Source organism: Meleagris gallopavo, chromosome Z (assembly GCF_000146605.3).
Source record: "Meleagris gallopavo isolate NT-WF06-2002-E0010 breed Aviagen turkey brand Nicholas breeding stock chromosome Z, Turkey_5.1, whole genome shotgun sequence".
Taxonomy (NCBI): domain Eukaryota; kingdom Metazoa; phylum Chordata; class Aves; order Galliformes; family Phasianidae; genus Meleagris; species Meleagris gallopavo.
The window spans coordinates 6,767,677-6,772,542 of record NC_015041.2 but is presented as its reverse complement, the minus strand read 5'-3'; the positions used below and the strand labels follow the sequence as shown (position 1 = coordinate 6,772,542).

The following is a 4,866-nucleotide window of genomic DNA, read 5'->3' as shown; positions in this document are numbered from 1 at the left end:
TTCTTACTGGAAATAGAAAAGCAAGAGTTACTAATAAGCAAAATGAAAGGTTATACCTGGAGGGCTTAGAAATAGTATGTTAATGTAACATTAGGTCTCCAGTGCAGCTAGACAAGAAACTCATCTTTCTAGAAGGAAAAGCCTTCTAAAATGAAAATGTCATTCCTATGTATATTCATTGTAACGTAGCCAGGGGCTCACACAGCTATGTTTTGTAAATGCCTGCAGTACATGATGCTAATAATGGCCCATTACTATGAGTCCTGAAATAGAAATATTCCAGAGGAGCTGCTTTTAGTTACGCAACCTGTTTTGATGTGCTGCAGTGTCATTTATAGCAGTAGTCTTAAAAACAATCTCCCTGAATAGTTTTATTCTGGTGTGGTTGTTCCCACGTATTGTATCAGGCCTTTAGTGCATAGGTATTGGAGCAATTTCGTTCTTCCCCCAAGACAAGGTAAAACTGGAGCAGTGATTCTAGAGCAGGCTCTCAAATGACTGCTATGAGGGTGACCTGTCAGGTTGCAGGAGCTCTGACTCTCTGGGCTGCTTTGCACAAATTTTCAAATGCAGTTGTTCTGTCAGTCAGGTTGGGAGATCCTTTTCTGAGTGAAGTGTTAGAGAGGTGCTTTGAACTTAACAGAAAATTAAACTTGCACAATGTCTTGGGGTTCTTCCATACCTCCCAGGAGCTCGTTATCCATAGCTTGATATTAATATCTACTGTGACACCATCTTCTGATGCAGAAATTACTCTATATTCTATCTGCCAGTAGTAATGACAGGTCAGTAAGGAATCAGTCAAGATGAGCACAAGTCCAGGGCAAGAGAGGAAAGCAGCTCATGCCTTTACTTCTGCGGCTTTCATCCAAAGAAAGCTCTCAGCTCACCCACAGGGCTGTAGAGCACATGTGTCCTTGCTGGAACTGTGTTGTCCTTGCTGTCAAACAGAAGACTGAACTTGATAAGAAGACATGAGAGGACTTCATCAGTGCCGTTACTGTGGGTAGGAGGTGAAGTAGGGAGCTGGCTAAAGACACAGCTGGGAATCAGTCACAGTGGTGTGCCTGTTTTCTTCCAGACATTTTAAGACCTTGGCTGGAGCAGTTGTCCTTCTGCTTCTATGCAGATCAATTTCCTGTCACTTTCCACAGTCACTCTGTCAAAATTTGTCTACACTTTCCCCTCATGTTGCACACACCATGCATCTTCTGTGAGGCTCTGCATCATTTTGGATATAAGGTCCCAGCAGAATTATTCTGTACCTGTCACTGAAATTGACGTCTTAGTAGATGCAGCCACTCGCAACTAGTAAATCAATCAATTCCAGATCTAACCCTGTGTAGACTTCCTGACCATTATTCTTCTTTCTGAGATTTAAATTGTAATCTTGTTTGGTGAATGGTGCCCCTTTTTGAGCATACAATAAAAAGCAACCATTTTCTTCTCAGCTTCACTTTGAGACAGTGAGCTGCAGTAAATGAAATCGTAGGTGGAAATTTTCTTCCATTTTGAAGAGAAGAAGCTTCTGGGGAATCTGCTTGGCTTTGGGAAATATCCACCATCAATTCACAGGATTGCAGGGCTCAATGCTTCTTTGGGGAGAAATGCTCTCTTAAGTACATGTGGCATATACTGGTTATGTCTTCAATGCTTTTACTAAATGAGTGGCAAAGACCTCTTAGTCGTGGACTAATAAGTGTCATTTTCAGTAGTAAAGCTGAGGGTCAGAAGCAGTGGAGAAGACCACTGACACTCTTAAAGACACGTTAGAGAAATGCAGTTTCTTCACCCTACTGTGCAAGACCTTATTTGCTGTCCTAAAGGGAAAATGGAGAGCATTTTTTATCATGTCTCAAAGCTGTTCAGTAGTACTGGCAAGCTGTCTAGTGAAGATGTATGTTCTGCCTGTGAGAAGATTGCTTTGCTAGAGCATTTTAAAGTTCTTCCCTGAACTTAGTAAGTTCTACTGCTTATCTGCAGCTTTATTACAGAGGTTGTCAAGCTATCTGTCTGGAGTTGGTGGACAAAACACCTAACAAAGCTGTAAGGTAGGTCAAGTCCTCAGACTGCCATGTAACTGGTGTTGAAAACAGCACTGTGTGCCTGTGCCTGCTGGAGCACAGCCTTTAGATTTGGTGTGCTGCACGGAAGAACATAATTCTAGCCTTTATCATCTTTATTTGGAAATCACCTTGCTTGCACATCTTTCCGAGGCTCTTATAGAAAAGGATGTTTTATCTTTTCTGTATTGCTTTTGTTTTTTGATGGTCAGAGCCATCAGACAGGAATCCTTTCTCCATGGGCATGATGCAGTGTCTTGTCTCATGCTTGTCTGACACTGTTTCTCTTGGTATCTTTTCAGTATCCTTCTTAAGATTCATTAATACCAGCAGCTGACCTTTTGGGTCTGTAGTGTTCAGTCTAATAAATCCTACACAGTCTCTTTTCCTAAGAACCCAGCACAGCAGTGGTGTTCTAATGATCATCATTTCTCTTTGTCTTATGCATTTTACTGATTACATGGGAATGTAGGTTGGTGATTTAGTACACTTGTATTCTAATAAATTAACGATTTACTATGTCTTGTCTGGGGTTTTGTTTGGCTGCAGCCCTCGGTGTAATAGCAAATCTCTGTCTTGGTGTCAAAGACAAGACCTTTCTGTGTTTTGAGCCAAGCTAGTTCCAGGAACACAGCTTCTTGGAGCATCTCAGAGCACGCAGGTTTGATTTCTGTTAGAGGAGGAGATGAGGGGATTCAGATCCATTCCAGTGCAGTCTATAATTTCTCCTGAATTGCTAGCTGAGTTCTTGACAGATATGGTTATTGCTGTCTTGCTTTGATATGGTGTGAGATGATCTTTGAAGTCTTAAAACAAACAAAAAACTCTACAAGAGTTACTAAAGTCCAGTAAACCCAGTCTGCTGCTTGAAGTGCTACTCATATTGATAGAATACTGAACAAAATGCACAGGAATATAATGATGATGTTCAGTTATTCAGAGAATGTTCACATTCTTTATGGGTAGGGCAGTTCTGTAAGTCAAGTCCTAATGTTTGTGGCTGTGGTTAAAAACCTCTAAATGTTGTCAGTGGTCTGTTTTCAGGATAAAGGCTTTCAGCTGCACTGGTTGATGCAGTGGAGGAATCTACTACTTGAATATTCACAGGGACTTATTCTCAATAATGTGATTCCGGGGTTTAAATTTTAATCTGAAACTTGTCTTGTGGTTAGTTGTTGCAAGTAGCTTGAGGTGAGGCAAAAAACAACTTTCAAAATTGTTCCTGAAGTCTGCAGAAGCTGGACATCCAAGGAACTGTCTGAACAGACTGATCTTCTGAGAAACAGGAGAACTGTCTGCATTGCACAGAATGCTTTAATTGAAAAAGCCATGTAGAAATGTTCCTAACCAGAGATTGCATGCAAAGCTTTTGCCTTGTAGGATCGTGTGACTGATGCTTCTAAAAACAATGCACTCTTTTGTGAGAAAACATGATTTTCTTCTCATCCGCATGCATGTGATGCAAGTAGAAGAAACATTGTCTTTGATGGCTGAAGCATTTTCTCCACACCACAAACACAGGGCTTTGCAGATGTCACTGTTGGCTGGGGCATAGAGAGGGGTCCATGGTGATCACATTGATGGAGTGCGAGTTCACCCTTAGTGAAATGGCTTGTTTGTAATAGGAGTCTTGGGTATGGAGCATTGCATAGTGTTCCTGTGACAATATCTTGAGACAAGCTGTGTGATAGGGGAAGAGTAGGTGTAATCTAATCTTGAGATCTTGTGACTTAAGCTGTTATTAACAAAAGGCCTAACAAGTGTGGAAGTTAAGTTTTCATTTGGCTGCGTGAGTGATGAATGTGTAACAGATATTTAACAGGATCCGATGGTACAGAAGCAGCAGGAGAAGCTTATTTTAAGTTTAGGATTCCTGGCCTCTAGACAGTCTTGAGAAGAATTGTAAAATTATACAGGGAAAGATTTAACCTTTCTCTTTCCCCCCACCAACCTCTTTCAGGTCGGTTGTTTGTCTAGATCTCTGGAATCTTCCTTCCTCTTTATATAAGGAGATAGCTTCGAATAGCCATCCCAACAATTGGTGCAAGAATGGCATCTTTGCAGCTTTAAAGATGGAAGTCACCTAGCCTGTGTGTAAAAACTGCACTTCACATAGAATTGCTTGTACCTGATAAACCTTGGAGAAACTGCTAGCTAATGTGATTCAATTTCCGTAAATCTGTTTGTCAGAAGTAGAGTTTAGACTATAGTTTTTGTTACTACCCTAAAATTGAGGGGATTGGATACGACATGGGAAGTCCAACACTTCCTGAAAATATGTTATGACATTCACACTAACGTTTATCTGCCAGAAATTGCTACTTTGGATTGTTAATGCAGAGCCTAAGGGTATCATCTAGTATTCTTTAAAGCACTAATGATTTCTCCGTTGCTCCAATGGGATAAAAAGATACACTACTTCTTTTTGGCTATTCCAGCAGAGCCTAACTATTCAGTGGATATGCTTTAGACAGCGTACCACAAAAGAGCTGCTTCATGATAAGAATATTTTGTAGCTCTTGAAAAAAAATAGGGCAAAGTCATTGTGAAAACAACTGAGATGATCCATGCTGTGCATGTAAGAATTATTATAAAGAAATTATCTGGTTCATTTGGATTATTTCACCACATGTAATTTATAATCCATGCCTTTGCAAAAAAAAAAGTTTCCTTGTGCTGCAGTGGCACGTGTCAGACATGAGCTATTACTAACACTAAGGTTCTGTATTTGCAACGTTGAATTTTTTTAAGAGTAAGCTCTGAATTTCAGGAAAAAGATATTCAGGTAGGAATCAATCCAGCA

At 40.3% G+C, this 4,866-nt stretch overlaps 1 protein-coding gene across 5 annotated transcripts in view; it reads left to right on the top strand.

The window, feature by feature from the left end:
* The window catches only part of UBAP2 (ubiquitin associated protein 2), a 583,216-nt gene that overhangs the window by 180,920 nt on the left and 397,430 nt on the right, over positions 1 to 4,866 (top strand). The gene's annotated exons all lie outside the window — the stretch shown is intronic.